The sequence below is a fragment of the Populus nigra genome, chromosome 1, assembly GCF_951802175.1.
Source record: "Populus nigra chromosome 1, ddPopNigr1.1, whole genome shotgun sequence".
Taxonomy (NCBI): domain Eukaryota; kingdom Viridiplantae; phylum Streptophyta; class Magnoliopsida; order Malpighiales; family Salicaceae; genus Populus; species Populus nigra.
The window spans coordinates 47,287,394-47,305,571 of NC_084852.1; the positions used below are offsets into that span (position 1 = coordinate 47,287,394).

At 37.7% G+C, this 18,178-nt stretch overlaps 1 pseudogene; it reads left to right on the top strand.

Annotated features, from left to right (window-relative positions):
- The window catches only part of LOC133682484 (wall-associated receptor kinase-like 22), a 42,966-nt pseudogene that overhangs the window by 12,288 nt on the left and 12,500 nt on the right, over positions 1–18,178 (top strand).

Sequence of the window (18,178 nt, forward strand, 5' to 3'; positions counted from 1 at the left end):
TTGCGGTTCTAGTACAGAAGGTAAAGAAAATAGTTACTGTTCTGGTAACAATTGCTGCCAGACCACAATTCCCTCGAGTCTCCAGGTGCTCAACGCGAGTTTTGGGACCCCAGAGCACCCTATTAATGATCAAGGCAGGAATCAATGCAAGGTAGCTTTTATAGTAGAGGAAGAATGGTTCCGGAACAATATATCAAGTCCCGAGGTGGTGCAAGATATGCAATATGTTCCAGTAATCCTGGATTGGGATATGTATTATGATACTGACATCCCTGAAGGTGTAAAGAATTCTGATGCAGAGTATTGCAGGCGGGGTTTGACAACGTGGGGTTTGAGTACAGTAACATATTCCAATTCAACTACTTGTAGGTGCTTCCCGGGCTATGATGGCAATCCGTATCTTCCTGATGGATGCACTGGTATGATTCGAACACGCTTAATGTGATTTAATCTATTTTTTTAAAGAAAAAATAATGGAGTACTGTAATAGAGATGTAACAAAGATAATTAGCTGCCTTCTTATCATCTGCTGCTTCCTTATCATCTGCTGGCTCTCCCTTATCACTTCATTTATTCAAATATATTTAAACGTTGTTTGTTGTAGCTGTAACTCATAAATTATAGGATTCAGTTGTAACTTTCCTAGTTTGTAGGTTTTCAAACACTTCTGATTTGTATTTATACAAGTGTTTTATCAATGAGAAAGTTAAGCTTTTGCAACATTTTATGGTATCAGAGCTTAATTAGAGGGAACAAATTTCATTTTTCTTTCCGCCTCCCCCTCTCTTAAACTTCATCAACGGCCATGGCTTCTCCTTCTATTCAAAACACAAGTGACTCTCATAACACCCTTATTAGTATTAATGTTGCTGCTCAAACCCCTCTCAAACTCACCTCCTCAAACTATTTGTCATGGAAACTACAATTCCAAACTCTTTTTATTGGCTATGACCTCTTAGGATATATAGATGGCTCTAAGCCATGTCCCTCAGCCACTCTCATCCTGAATGAAACAACCAACTCCAATCCTGCTCACATTCTTTGGATTCGACAGGATCAATTAATTTTAAATGCAATCATTGGTTCCATCTCTCCTAACCAACTGTCATCATCATGAACCGACAACCTTCACCCAAGCCCTCAAAGATCATAAATGGCGTCAGGCCATGTCTGAGGAATATGATGCTTTAGTCAGGAATGGCACCTAGGCTCTAGTTCCACCAGCTAGCAGTTACAATTTGGTTGGGTGTAAGTGGGTGTTTCGTACTAAACGAAAATCTGATGGTTCTGTTGACAGGTTCAAGGCACGCTTGGTTGCCAAAGGATTCCACCAACATCCTGGAATTGACTACCACGACACATTTAGTCCTGTTGTAAAGCCAACCACTATTCGGATTGTTCTTAGTATTGTAGTGAGCCGTGGTTGGACCTTGCGGCAACTTGATGTAAACAATGCCTTTCTTCAAGGCCATCTATCAGAAAATGTATACATGTCTCAACCACCAGGATTTGTTGACATTGATCACCCCTCTTATGTCTGCAAACTAAACAAAGCCATTTATGGCTTGAAACAAGCCCCTAGGGCGTGGTATCAGGAGCTAAAGACTTTTCTCCTGCAGTTTGGTTTTCGCAATTCCTATGCTGATACATCACTCTTTATATTTCATGCTGATGGCTACACAATGTATCTTCTTGTTTATGTTGACGATTTGATTCTTACAGGAGACCATGAAACCAAAGTTAATCACTTCATTGCTATTCTTGCTCAACGCTTCTCTATCAAAGAACTTGGTCTCCTCACTTACTTTCTGGGCGTAGAAGTGATCCCAAACCAACATGGTTTGATACTCTCACAAAGAAGATATATCACAGACCTTCTCATTCAAACCAAGATGCAAGACGCGAAAGTTGTACTCACCCCCCTACCGATTAGTCCCACTCTCAATCTCACTTCAGGTTCCTTGCTTTCTAATCCCACTAAGTATCGCAAGGTTGTTGGCAGTCTACAGTATCTGCTTATCACTCAACCAGACATTGCTTTTGCTGTCAACAAATTGTCTCAATATATGCACTGCCCTACAACTGACCATTGGTCCTTTGTCAAACGGCTACTACGTTATCTTGTTGGCACCATTGATGATGGCTTACAACTCTACAAAGACTCCACAATCAGTTTACATGCCTTTTCTGACACTTCTCTTAGTTTACAAGCATTTTCGAACGCAGATTGGGCAGGGGACAAAGACACTTTTTGCTCCACCAGTGCTTACGTTGTTTATCTTGGTCAGAATCCAATTTCATGGTGATCTAAAAAGCAACGAACAGTTGCTAGGTCTTCCACAGAGGCAGAGTATCGTTCCGTTGCCAATACAGCAGCTGAATTTATTTTATTTGTTATCTCTTAACTGATCTCGGCATTTCGCTTCCCTCATGTCTTGTTATTTACTGTGATAATATCGGTGCCACTCAGCTCTATTCAAATCCAATATTTCATTCTTGTATGAAGCATGTTTCCATAGATTTTCATTTTATCAGGGATCAAGTTCAATGTGGCGTTCTTCGTGTGGCGCACGTCTCCTCTGAAGATCAACTTACGGATGCTCTCACCAAGCCCCTTCCACGCCAACGTTTTCTTCAGCTTAAACACAAGATTGGAATTCTCTCCTGCGCTCCATCTTAAGGGGGCATAATAGAGATGTAACAAAGATAATTAGCTGCCTCCTTATCATCTGCTGCTTCCTTATCATCTGCTTGCTCTCCCTTATCACTTCATTTATTCAAATATATTTAAACGTTGTTTGCTGTAGCTGTAACTCATAAATTATAGGATTCAGTTGTAACTTTCCTAGTTTGTAGGTTTTTCAAACACTTCTGATTTGTATTTATACGAGTGTTTTATCAATGAGAAAGTTAAGCTTTTGCAACATTTTATATTGAAGCTTTAGAATAGAGTTGAAGCATAAATTCACCATGCAATATCATTCTACTTTTGGATGGCTCCAATCACAAGGCAATCACATGAATATACTCACTCATTGGATTTCTTGAATCAGATATCGATGAGTGCAAAATTCCCAAGGTAAATTGGTGTTCGGGGATGACAAAATGTGTGAATTTGCCGGGGCGATACAAGTGTTAATTGGGTTTAGATGATTTACAAACAAAAGAAATATATATATATATATATTTCTTTTATTAAATTTCTTTTATCAACATAATGGTATATTCATTTATGTAACAGATTCATCCAATATCTAGAGAGATCATTAGTTTGGGACTCCACTTTGTCAAGCCTATGTAAATATTTAACTTAAGCATAATAAAATTAATGTGTTTATGGAGTGTGCTTTCGTGTAAACCTTGATGTAATTATAAAAGTCTAGCTTAGCATGTAAGTACATTAATTATCTTGTAATTAACCCTTTTGAAATGTTCAAGAACACTTATTATGTTTTAAATACTTTCTTTGCATATGTTCAAGAGCACTTATTCTTTATTTTAAATTGTATAACATGATATGTGGGCTATGTTAATATTAAATTTATTTTTAGGATATATATATATATATATATATATATATATATATCCTAAAAATATATATGTTGTGTGGACTGTATGAGGTGTTGAAATATTGATGATTGAAATAAGGTTCGGAATTATGGAACCATGTGATGATGGATTGATTGAGAATATTAATAGTAGTTGATAATTTGGAATGTCCTAAATACAAACGAAACTTTGCCGAAATTTTGGTAGATTTCAAAAACAAAAAAAATTACCCTCAAATTAAGAGCATATGTTGGGATTATTTAGCATTGCTCAAATCATATAGTCGAGACTGTTACAGTTGGTATCAGAGCCCTGGTATGGATTCTGGGAATAATTAAGAGGTTGTTATTGTTCATTAATTTATTGCAGGATGGTACGTACCCGCCAAGAGATTAGAATAGATCTATCCTCTACAAGATTCTACTTCACATTCACCAGTAGTATCGACTCAAGCAGGGCATGAAGAATCGACGGGGCCTCAAGTTAGACAAACACCAAGGCAAACTAGGGATGTCCGGTCGACCGTGTCAGCCCCACGGGAACGAGTAGAGGAGCCCTATTAGACTACACTTGCAAGGCCATCTATTTCTTATGTTGATCCGATGCTCCTGGCCCAGCTAGTCAAAACAGTTATGGAAAGTATGGCTAATGCTGCCACTCCTATGCCAGCACCCCCACTTACACCCATCATACAAAGCATTTCAGAAGCAGCTACAACTACTAATGATGTGGTACATCTAGTTCGTTTGGTGAAAAGTATGAGAGAAATGGGTTGTGAACCCTACTCAGGTGAACAAGATGCTGAAGTGGTGGGAAGGTGGATTAGAAAGGTGAAGAAAACAATGATTCAAATTAAGATACCACATGATTTGCGGGTAGATTGTGCTACACAATTACTATCAGACGGTGCTATGACTTGGTGGGAGACAATTCAGTTGAGAAGGGCTATAAAAACCCTATCCTGGGATGATTTCAAAATAGAGTTTGAGAATCAATATTACTCCAAATATCATCGAAAGATGAAGGAACAGGAATTCCTAGCATTGAGACAGGAGGGAATGTCAGTACTCGAGTACGAGAGACGATTTCATGACCTCTCACTATTCGCACCACATTATGTCCCATCAGAACAACACATGATAGAAAATTTAAGGGATGGCTTCAAACAAGAATTGAAGTAGGGGTTGATTGCTTTACAATTCAAGACAGTAAGGGAACTGAGTGAATCAGCACAAGCCTTGGGCTTGTATGGAAGAAGGTCAACAGAGTCACGGGGGTGTAGGAAAACGAAAGGATATGGAATTTTTAGGCAGGCCACCGCTTCCAAAGAAAGGTAGAGGCGAACAGTTCCTTCAATTCAAAAGGAAAGGGGGGACATCAACTAGCTCTCAGCAGGATATCAGTGGGAAGTCAGGAAATGGTCAGACCCGCTCTAGGGCTATAGCTCCGAGGTTCATTGGACCATTTGAAATCCGAAAACGTATCGGACCTGTAACATATAAAATAAACTTGCCCTCATAATTGGCCAAGGTTTACAATGTATTCCATGTTTCTTTGCTGCGAAAAGTTGATGTAGACCCTGCGAGAGTGTTACCTCAAGTGCCAATGAAGGTAAAAGAAGACTTAACACTTGAGGTAAGATCGATAAAGATACTCGATTGGGGCGAGAAAGAACTTTGTAATAAGAAAGTTCCCATCATCAGAGTCTTATGGTGAGAACTTTGTAATAAGAAAGTTCCCATCATCAGAGTCTTATGGTGAAGCTCACAAATCGAGGAAGAAATATGGGAGAGAGAATCAGAAATGAGACGAAAATTCCCCGACTAGTTTATAAACTCAGGTACATCACTCAAATTTTGAGGATGAAATTTCTATTAGGAGGGGATAATATAAACCCCAGAAAAAATAATATAATTAAAGTTGCTTAAATTGCAAACTAACTACATGAGAAATAGAAGTGAAGAAATTCATGCATATGGTTAAATAAAAACAGGAATTCAAAAATTTTTTAATATAAATTTTCGAGCGAAATAATTCGAGACATTATAAATAAACCCGGTAATGTTGAGGGTTGGATTTAATTGAAGAGAATAATACACTTAAAGGAAATGGGGCCTAAATGCAAATAAGGGAAATTATAGAGTATAAATACTCTTCTCCTCACCAAAAATCTGCAGCAACCATAAGAAAAGAAAATAGAGAGTTTTGTATCCATTCTTGCAAAATCAAGAGAGAAACACTAAAATTTCAAGAAACACTAAACCCTTGTGAGCAAGGGATTAACAAGAAAATTGAACAAGAAGAGAAAAAGGAGGGCCAACTGTCATTAGAAAAGAAAGGAGGGAGTTGAAAATCTTTAATTGGTTGAAGATCAAAATCTTAATTCGTACCGGGTAAGGTGTTCTAAACATGATCTTAAAGTTCATTTCAAATTCGATAATGAATTGACGCCTTGATATTGAATTATAAGTTAGGGTTCTTAGACATGAATTGGGGAAAAAAGTATTTATTGTCATGTGTGGTATGTGATGTGGGGCGTGAAACCAAAATAATTTACCCATAAAATATAGTTTGTGAAAGTATTGTGTGAAGGGAAGGGGATGACGAATCTGGACAGACTTGTCTCCTGACTTTCAATGAGATTTCTGGTAGGAGGATGAGGGAATTAGGATCGGGTTCCTTCATAGAAATTGTAGTTTTGGATGTTAGCTAACCAAGGAAACTGGTTTTGCTCAATTTGGAGCTCTAGCACTCCAGTTATGGGTCACCAACCGATATTGAGTCATGACTGATTTTGTAGGTCAGTAGGATTGATTAGTTGATGAGCAATTTTGACTATCTTGGAGGAAGAACTGGGTTCTCCTTCCTTTAGAGAACTTGTAGCCTCATGTCTTAGTTTTCCAACGAGATCAATCTCACTTAAAATAGAGTTCTAGAATCTAGATATAGTTAAAACTCTGATGAGTGTTCAGACAGTAACAATTCAATATCTGGACAGTAACAGTTCAATGTCTAGACAGTAACAGTTAGATAGTAACATTTCAATGTCTAGACAATAACGGTTAGACAGTAATAGTTAGACTTTCACGTGAATACTATATGTAAGAATATAAAAGAACTGAGTCATGCGAACACTTGCACGTTGAGATACTCACTCCAAAAATATACATAATATATGTATGTATGTTATTATGAGGAAATGAACATACATAGAAAGTAACATATGTGTAATGAATGAATATGGATTCTCTATAATAATCTGCTTGAAGGAATCATAACCAAAAACTTCCTTGTGATGCGACCAGGATTGGATCTTCTGTTAGGGGAGGTCACGAGACAAGAGGAGCAGGTGAGTGATTTTCCCTTCTATTTGCACTTATACAATTTAAAATTCTTCTGGTGAATGCATTTACAATAAATACCATGTTCAATGTAAATAAAGTCTAGCGTATTTATAAGATTAGCTTCGGCTAATGGCATCCGTGATAGGAATGCTGGGAAATGAATTACAAGATTAGCTACGGCTAATGGCATCCGTGATAGGAATGCCAGGAAATAAATTACAAGATTAGCTATGGCTAATGGCATCCATAAGGATGCACACTATTAAAGTGTTTCCATGCTTCGTCGTTGGAAGGATCACCATCACTCCATCAATCGCATCATGTGATTGGTGCCATGTCATGTGCTCAGCAGTCCTTGGTGACATGAATAACCTCTGTAGTGTAGGTGTGATTGGGAAGTATCTAAGTTTTTTATATCCCATGAGAGTCTTTCCCCTGCCAGTTTTGGGTTTGTAATGGGAATGGCCACATATCGTGCACTCGGTAAGCTCAGCATTTTCAAGGTAGTATAACAAGCAGAAGTAAGGGCACATGTCAATTTTCTGGTATCCTAAACAGAGGGGTTTCATCATTGACTTTGCAACATAGAAGTTCTATTTCAGCCTCTTCCCTTCAGGTAAAATGCTTTTTGCCCATTCGATAGTTTTGTCATAACCGGCTTCACTCAACCCGTGATCTGACTTGATGGTGAACACCTGTGCTACGACCGATAATTTACTATGGTTCGTGCAACCATCCCATAATGGTTCGTCAGAATCTTTCAACAGATCAAAAAACCTAGTTGCATCTGCATTAGGTTCTTCTTCTATGATTGGACATTGACTAACATTACCTTGATTCATTCTCATTGCATCCATAACCATATTCATGTAAGGATTCCTGTTGTAATTTGCAACTCCCTGCACGTTGTTAGCACTAGAAGGTGACCCAACCACCCTTTCTCCCATGCTCTTATTACGAACAAATACTTCTCTGTGTGCATTCTAACACAGGTAATTCTCCATGAACCCTTTGTGTAGAAGATGCATCATTACAACATCTGGATGCAGATACTTTTTATTTTCACACTTCCTGCATGGACATCTAATACCGCCTCCAGTAAAATTTATGGGAATAGATGTTGCGAAATTAATAAAACCCTCAACCCCGTTACAATAATCCATCCTCCGCAATTCTTGGGGCGAATGTCGATACATCCATGAACGATCATCCATGACTTCTATCGAACCTCTATAAAATTACAATGACAACATGTATTAATTAACTATGTTAGGTAAATAAATTTGCAAAAGTATTGGTTTACTTCGAGATTATCCAACAAGCTAATTACAACTTCTCATAAATATTCATTATCAATTATCAACGTCCATACAAATTTATACATATAAATTTATGGAAATTACAACTCCGCAATAGCATTGATAAAAAATAAAATGGACCCGTTAAACAAGCTATTAATTATTTCACCACAACACATGTAATTCGGTAATTCAACAAAGTTTCAACAATTTACAACTAAATACAATTTTACAAAATCTAAAACAAACCAGAACAAGTACAAAATTATACATTCATACTACAAGTTTGTTTGAGAAATAACAATAAACATGTACATACACTAACAAAATACATATACTAAAAAAATAATAAAATTGACATTTCAAATTACATTTAAATGTTAAAATTAAAAAAGATAGATTTACTTACAGAAAATGATAAAATCCACAATAAATCAGAACACAGATGTTGTGACCACAAAACTTAAAGAAATATTACTTGTGTTGAGAAGAGGGGTTTTTTTTAGGGGGGATGGTTGTTTGCAGTTTGGGAGGGGAGGAGAGAGAGAGAGTTCTTGAAATTTCTTGTTTTCTTTCACCAAATTGGCATTAAAGAGTGTATATGAGTGGGTAATTGGTATAAAAAATTGATTGAGAAAATGAGGGTTTGGGAGGTTGGGAGCATAGAAAAAAAATACAGAGAGAGAGAGAGAGATTCTTGGGATGTCTTGCAAAGTGCTTAATAAATTGGGTTGATTGATTGTGGTAAGATGTTTTTATTATTTTAAATGCACTTTCTTTTGTTAATTTTTATGAAAACCCCCAAATTTAGAAATTTAGGGTTTTGGTGTGTTTGTGTTTAGTTAGTGGTTAATTTTGGGTTAGATAACATAGTTAATGATTAAATTAAAGATATTAAAAATTAAATTTTTCAAATTTGGGACCCTAAGTGGCGGGCCATGGTAGGGATTCTAGGAGAATGTAAAAACTTGATTAAATTATGTGATTTTGATATTTTAAAATGATACTGGGAATGCTTGGGTCGATATGGAATGTTGTGATGGGGATTGCGAGGCAGTTGGTTATTGCTGCAATATATTGGAACTGTGTAAATGTGGAATTTTGGCTAAATTGTTTAGGTTCTGAGGATATAAAGATGGTGTGATGCAATAGTATGATGATGAAATTATATTTAATCATGATTATGATTCTTGATTAATTAAATTTTCATGGAAGTAAGGAATTGGAAAAAGTAATTGTGTAAATATTGGTGTTTTAATGATGTAATTAAGTTCAGAAATTGATTGAGAGTTTGCAATTTAAAAGATTATGTATACAAGTTAGTAATGGAAAATATAAAATTGTAATTTGAGTTACGATTAGTACTATGAAAAAAATGATGATGTGATTGAATAAGTATAAATAATGAGTTAAAATCAGAGATGTTTCCTCGAAAATTCTAACAAACATTTGATACTCTGTTTTGCAAAAAAAAAATGTTGGTGTAAAAAATTAAGGGTCGAGAGATCAATTTTTTTAAAAAAAATATAAGGATTGGAAAAGATGAGCATGCATGATGAGGCCGTGACACTATCGATGCATGCGGCCTCTTTCGGTTGCATTAGAAACATCACAGCGAGATCTTTCTATTTTCTGCAAATCCAACAGAAAGTAGAAGTTTAGCCATTCATTTTATTACGTTGATGAAAGATATTAATAAACTCTTTGATATTCTTGATGTTAGAGTTAAGGGGTGCTATCAAAACGAAGAAGTTATCTTTGTTGCTAATATTACAAAAAGATGCAAGCAATGACTGGGATGCAGCTTCGACATCAATTACGGGTGATTTTGACCACTCTCGTGCAAGGTACCTGATTTATCACCGTGACATCAAGTCTATAAACATACTTCTAGATGAGAAATATAGAGCGAAAGTATCTGATTTTGGATCTTCAAGATCAATATCCATCGATCAAACTCACTTGACCACTCTCGTGCAAGGTATCTTTGGCTATTTAGATCCCGAGCACTTCCAGTCTAGTCAATTTACAGAAAAGAGTAATGTTTATAGCTTCGGAGTGGTTCTGGTTGAGCTCATAAGTGGACAAAAACCGATATTTTCTGTAAGCCAGACAGAAACTAGAAGTTTAGCCATGCATTTTATTATGTTGATGGAAGACAATAGACTGTCTGATAATATTCTTGATGCTAGAGTTAAGGAGGGCTGTCATGTGAAGCCAACCACCTAAGTCAACAATGGTAGGAGAAGGTGAAGCCATTCTTTACACCTTAGTCAAAAATTGTAGGCACCGAATTGGTGCACTTGCCTTGCCCCTTTGTCCTTTGCTTGGATGCTTGCCTATAATTAGGCAATGCATCCAAGCTTATTTTGCACAACACGGAGAGAAATAAGAGAGAAGAGGAGAGTGAGAGAGGGAAAGTAATCCCATATAATTGTGAGGTATTTGTGAGATAATAAGTGAGGTGTTTTCTCCTAGTAATAGAGAGATTTCAGTTGTTCTCCTATTGTTAGAGAGAAGTTGTAATTCCCACATTACGTGGTAAAATCCTTCTATACTTGCCTGTGGACATAGCCAAATTGGGTGAACCATGTAAATTCTTGTGTGTCATTTCTCATTTTATCTTGTCCCTTACCTTTTCTCTTGTCGGGTTCGGGTTTGCATGCCAGTATCCTAACATGTCAGAATGAAGAAGTTATCTTTGTTGCTAATATTTGATGCAACCATATTATTCGATAGTTTCACCCACATTTAACTAGTGTTTTGCCTATGTTTTATATATAAAATGCCTTGATATTCTTTGTTTGATGTTTTGAAGGCACTTTTGGATGAAAGATGCAAAAAGGAGTAAATTGGAGGTAATTGGCAGATTTGACCTTCAGTCGATGTTTTGTGCAGAGCGTGAGCTCTAGAGGTCAAAATGAAGTTATTCTAATGGCATTAAAAAGCTAACATCCATACCTCTCTAGAAATCTAAGGCAAGAAAATAAAATAAGGAAGATCATGGAAATCACAGCTTTCAAAGTCCATTCTCGCAATCTGCCAGTGTTGACCTTCGTTCATTCCAACTTGAATATCTGGAGCTACAGAAGTCCAATTTATGCAAACTCAATTGTTTTGGATTGCCGACTAACAGTCCTATAGACAATCAAAAGTTTAGCCAAAAACGATGTCATATGAGGGAGATATGATTTTCCAAAGATGACAGCTAAATTATGCCAGCAAACAGGTTTCGTGAAGGAACATGTCCAAATTACGTTTTGAAGCATCTAAACCGGCGTCCAAGTTTTTATTTCAACAATTTAGCTCCTCTAAGTCAAAGCTTGAAGATTTAATGCAAGGCTATTTCTTCTTTTTAGGAAAATCGTTATTGAAGTACTTAAATGTAAACTGTCAACTTAAGGGAGGACTATTTTGTAAAATAAGGAATAGGGTTTCTTAGCATATAAAAAGAAAGAGCAAAAGGAGGCAGCAGCCAGCAGAGAATAAACATAAATTCTCTCCTCTACAAACCCAAAAATCATGCTCTTTTCATTCTTTAGAAGTAGTTGTTCAATAGTTATGCAAGGCTAAGCTCTTTTCTTGGTTGCAAGGACACAACAAACCTTCGGATTTCAAGAACCGTGAGATTTGTCGCACCCTCCCGAGAGCTCGACGTCGCGGCGACACTATCCCTCGTAGCGGGGATTGATGTTGGGGTCTTTATGTTATGAAAAAAAGGGAGTCGCCACCTAGTATTATGGTCACTAGGAAACCTAACTGGTTTTTCAGAGATTCTAAGGCAAGGGACTGGTTGCGTAAAGGGAAGGTTTTAGCACCCCTAGTACGCCCTACCTAAGGTAAGCTGCTTGGTGTTTGATTTGCCTTATAACTGTTATGGTGTTGATGTTCTCTAATCCCATCAGTTTCCTAGGATAAGTCTGTTCCGATGAACGAAATCTAGGGTGTTTTTGTCTTAGTGTTTTATACTCTCACGGCTCGCAAACCGTGGAGTAAAAAAATTTGAAATGTCCTTGATTATAATCAAGGCTTCTTTCAAGGATGTGTGCAGATTTATTATTCCTGGAAAGTTATTTTTGATATTTACCACTCCGGGTTTCTTTATCCAAATATTAAGAATAATAACAAATTATCCCCAATAATATTTTGGATATTCGTCCTTTACGGATTTCTTTATCCAAACATTAGCGGTGAATAATAACAAATTATCCCCGATAATATTTTGGATATTCGTCCTTTAGGGATTTCTTTATCCAAACATTAGTGGTGAATAATAGATGAATTCCCTAAAAATAAGATTTTTATATTTTTTTGGAATATTGGCCAATACCCTTTGGAGTTTTACAAACATGTTGTAAAATCCAGAAATGCAAGAAAAATGATTTTTGTTGTGTTTAAGAAATCCATGCGAAAACACATTTTTGAAACTTCAAATATTTGTTTTTTGGATAAAAGACGTAAAAACAATGTTAGGGTATTGGCCGTATGCATGAAAACAAAACATTTTTTCTTTTATATTTTTTTTTTTGATGTCTCGACGAAAACCGGGTATTTTCATACCGGACTTGTATCTTTATAGTACAAAAATACAACCTTGCAGAAAATCACAGATTTTTTAAATACATCTTTGAAGAAAACTTTTTGAATGGTCCAGACCCGGCCCAAAAAGGAAAATGGGCCGAAATCAGCCCAACAGCATGGGCTTACTTTCTACAGGGCTGGACTCAGCCCAGCCCAAACCACATGACCGGTTACTGTTCACTGTACAGTAACCGTGTTACTGTTCCTCCGCACAGTAACACGTTAATTAATTTTCCAGTTACTGTGCACATGCACAGTACCCCCAAACTGCATGCAAAGACCACGTTACTGTTCAAGTGAATTATATTTCACTTGAACAGTGCAAACACAAAGCAAAAAAAAATGCAGGAAGTTACAGTTTAATCAAAGCTGGAAGTCTGAAACAAGTCTGCTCATTACTCTAAAAAAAACAATTCCGCAGGCACCAAAACACATTAAGTCCTGAAACTGAAACCTATAACAGAAGCTATAACAGAAGCCATGCATTTCTACAAGAAACAGAGGGACAAAAAAAACATGAAACCAGAACCTGCAACAACAAAGTCCCCTTAATTAAAAGGACACTCCCTCACGTTATCTTCTTTAATTAGACAGACCTTCCCTCACGTCATATACATCCTTCACTAGCCAAAAGCTTTGTTTAACAACAAAAACTTCTCCCGTTACATTCTGCAGCTCCTGCCTGCAGTAAAGAAGGAAACTGGAGGCCAGGTTAACCTCCTTTCTCTTTCATTGTTTTCCCAATTTTTACTCTCAAACCTTCTTGTTCTCGGTTCCCTCTTTTTTCTTTTTCCTAGCTTCTGTTTCTCTTTTCTCTTCCATTTTTCATTGTTTCCTCTCTCTGTTTTTTCTGTTTGTTTTTCTTATCTGTGCTTACTCTCTCCGTCTCCCCTACTCTCTTCGTTTTCCCTTCTTCGTAGAAACTACGTTTCTAAGCCACTAACATTCCTATATATGCAAACTTTCCGGCAAGGAGACAGCTCCAGCAGGGAGACCATGAAAAACAGTCACTCACAACAACAGACCGAGAATCAAAACGCAGCTATAACGTAGACAAATAATCCAAACTACAAAGTATGGCAGTGACAGTGGGCAAGCACAATCCTTTTGTTCAAACCATAATAAAACAGAACATCTAGAGCAAAAAAAAACCATAAAAGGGTTTGGGAAAGAAAAACCACACACCAAATGCCAAGCTTAGCAAAGAAAAGGAAGACTAGGAACCATACCTGCTGATGCGGCTGTTTCGAATGCAGAAAGTGAGGTGCAGGCAGGTGGAAACCTTTGCTTTTCTGCCTCTGAAACTGAAGAAAGCCTTCCTATTTTTCTGCCGTTGGGAGCTTTTCCAAAAAAACTCTTAGAGCCTTTGTAAACCCCGGTTCGACAGAATAGGATAGACTCAACCCAAGGTAATCTCCTTCTGTTCTCAATGATTTTCGGCTTCTCTAAACCTTAGCTAGTGTAGCACTCTGTTTCTTTAACTCTTCTCTCCCTCCTCCTTTTTTGCTCTCTCTCTTTAAACTCTCTCTGTCTCTTCCTTTTCTCCTTTCTCCCCCTCCTTAAACTCTCTCTGTCTCTTCCTTTTCTCCCGTTCAAAAACTGAAACCTCTCTTCCTTCCCTCTTTTTTTTTTTTTTAAAAGCCTTCTCTCTCGTTCAACAACTCTCCCCCCTTTTTTTTCAAAAATCAACCCCCTTTCTGCAGCTGCTAAGAGCTGTATTTATAGGCAAAGGGGAAAGCTGGGACGCTGCTGCGCATGGGGAGCAGGGGACACCAGGCGAAGTCTCCAATAGGCGTGGCCTTGCAGGGCGCGCCTGCGCTGCTTTCCACTCCTAGGGTCTCCATCTGCATGCTGCGGGGAGGGAGGAACAAGGCCGTTTGCTTTGGGTTCTGCTCCCCTTTTTATTATTATCAGTAATTATATTTGCAGGGACCCCAAAAAAAATGGTTACAAACACGCGGCAGAATTTTCACTTCCTCATCGGGTATTCAAACATGCATATCTTGAGCTTCTGATATCGAAATTGAGCGATTCGAAAGCCCAAATTCATCTATGCGTGTAGGACTACAACTTTCATGAAGGATTTAAGGTGAGATATAATTGTTTTACCAGACAGAATCGGGCCGCAAAACTGGTCGGTAAAAAAATGGTCTCCTGATCCGATTCAAAAAACTGACGAATGTCGAGCATCCCAAGTTCGACTGAGAGTCTGCCATAAGAACAATGAGCTCTAGGACCCAATAAAGGTGTAGGTCCATATTTCAACATGTCATGAGTGACAGCAAATAGCTGGGATGGTCAGATATTGCACGAAACCAAGTCAGAAACAGGGCCTAAGCTGGAACAAAAAATATTGCGGCAGCAGCAGAACCAGGTTTTTGTATTTCCACTTTTGAGGGATTTATTCACCCTTAAAGACCTTATAAAAAAGGAATGAATTTGGCATTATGAAGACTTCTGATCAGTCTAAGAAAACCTGATGATTTTAGCAGCAAAAGGGGAAGGATAAAAAAAGAGCAGAAAACAGCTCAAACAGAGTTTCAAAAAAATATTTCTTTCATTTGCTTTTGTCAATCTTCTAGCAAACATGGGGTCCCAAAATGAGTAACAACAAGATTTATTCTTCCTTTTATTTTTAGTTTATGTTATGAATGAGTATGATTGTTTTCCTATGCATATTTCCTATGATTGTTGTTGATGATTGCTAGAGCGGACTCTATGTTATTGTTGTGAACAATCTATTGCTAAGTTTAATATCAAAACCAGAGTTGTGATATATGAACTTGTGAAGCAACTAAGCTTGATAATTGTGGCAGAACTACGTTATTGAACTTAGGGAGAACATTTGAACAAAGTGACACAAGCTGCGGACAGCTTGTATGTTAATCTTGATGAAATTATCTAGTTCTTAAAGCTACCATTAAATTGAATCATTAGTGCGGACACTTTGATTGTTTGTTGGTTAGGATTAGTTATACGGCGGATCTGTTAATTAATCAACGTTAAGAAAAGATAAAATTTCAGAACATAAACTGAAAACTAGATGATGAAGAAGAATAAAGAACTGTTTTATTAATTTCTCATTATCACAGAAGTGTTTACATCAAGTATATATATACAAATGTGTGCCTAGAAAATAGGAGTTACAAGTGATTGAGTCCAACTCAATCAGTTCATCTATACCAGCTGGAATTGGAGCAGATTGACTTCAACAGGGGATCAACATCTTCTTATCTATAACAGATCAACTTCAGCTTATCTTCTCAACACTCCCCTTCAAGTTGGAGCATGAATGTTGAGAATGTTCAACTTGCTTGTTAATTTCTTAAAATTGTCTCCTCCTAAGGCCTTAGTGAATATATCTGCTAGTTGAAGATGAGAGGGAACGAATTGTGTAACAATTTGACCGGCTTGGATCTTTTCTCTCACAACATGGCAATCTATTTCAATATGCTTGGTACGTTCATGATATACCGGATTTGCAGCAATATGAAGTGCAGCTTGATTGTCACAGAATAAGGTAATTGGTTTTAAGCATACTTGAAGATCTTTAAACAGACATCTAAGCCATGTGAGTTCACATGTTGCAGCAGCCATGGACCTGTACTCAGCTTCGGCAGATGACCTGGAGACTGTTTTCTGTTTTCTTGTCTTCCACGAGATGAGAGAATCTCCAAGAAATACACAGTAACCAGATGTTGATCTTCTTGTCATAGGACAATTTGCCCAATTTGCATCACAATAAGCTCTCAGTTGCAGAGAGCTGCTGGAAGAAAATAATAAGCCGAGACCTGGGTTGTTCTTTAAGTATCTCACTACACGAAGAGCAGCATCCCAATGAGGCTTTCTTGGTGCATGCATAAATTGGCTTAAAATGTTTACAGAATACATGATGTCTGGTCTAGTAATTGTAAGATAGATTAATCGCCCCACCAATCTTCTGTAGTGTGAAGCATCATTCAATATCTCACCTTGGTCATTAGTGAGTTTCAGATTCTGCTCCATAGGAAAATCAACAGGTTTAGCTCCAAGAAATCCAACATCGTCAAGAATTTCCAATGTGTATTTTCTCTGAGATATAACTATTCCAGCCTTTGATCTTGCCACTTCCAGACCGAGAAAATATTTTAGCTTACCAAGATCTTTTATGTGGAATTGTTATTGAAGAAAGAGCTTGAGATCTTGAACAGCCTTGTCATTGTTCCCAGTAATTATGATATCATCTACGTAGATAAGGACCATGGTTAGAGTAGACCCTTTTTCTTATACAAAGAGAGAATGATCCGAATGTGACTGAGAGAATCCAGCAGTTTTGATAGCTTCTGAGAATTTCGAGAACCAGTTTCTGGGTGCTTGTTTGAGTCCATACAAGGACTTGTGAAGCCGACATACTATCTTCTCCCCTTGTCGGCAAACTCCTGGTGGTGGAGTCATATAAACTTCCTCATGTAAGTCACCATGGAGGAAGGCATTATTAACATCCATCTGAAAAAGGGGCCAATTGCGGACTGCTGCCAAGGCAAGAAGGCAGCGAACGGTAGTCAACTTAGCAACTGGAGTGAAAGTTTCATGATAGTCCAAGCCTTCTGTTTGAGTAAAACCCTTGGCTACCAAGCATGCTTTATACCTTTCCACTGAGCCATCAGACTGGTATTTGATTCTGAACACCCATTTGCTGCTGATGGGACGACAGTTTGGTGGTAATGGAACCAGAGACCATGTCTTCTGATTTTCAAGTGCAGTGAGCTCAGTTCTCATTGCTTCACACCATTTAGGATCACTTAGTGCCTGCTCATATGTTGTAGGTTCAAGAGTGCTAGTAATTGTGTTAACAAATAGCTGATGAGAAGGAGATAATGACTGATAGGAAATAAAGCTAGATAACGGATATTGAGTACCTGACCGTGAAGAGGATGACTTGATTGTGGATGCAGAGAGTGGTGACATACCAACCTGGCCACAATGAAAATCACGGAGAAGAACAGAGGATTGTCGAGGCCGATCGCTGCGACGTAGTATAGGAGCAGGTGTGGTTGTTTGAAGAAAAGGAGAAGACTATGTGGGATTTGATGATGGTGGTGATGAGGATTTAGAGGAAGAAGAAGATAATGGAGTGATAGGGGTCTCGGGTGGTAAAGGAGAAGAAGATAGTGTTTGTGGAATTAGACTGTCATTGGACTCAGGGAATATGGGTGGCAGAGATGATTGTGGAGGAGAATTGTCTGAAGTGTGGTTAAAAAAAGGAAATGTGTTTTCATGAAAAATAACATCTCGACTAGCAAAAAACTGCCGAGTGGTGAGATCATAAACGCGATATGCTTTTTGATTAGAAGGGTATCCAACAAAAATACATCGACGAGCTCTTGGTGAAAATTTGGTCAAAGGTTGGAAGTTTGTGGCATAACA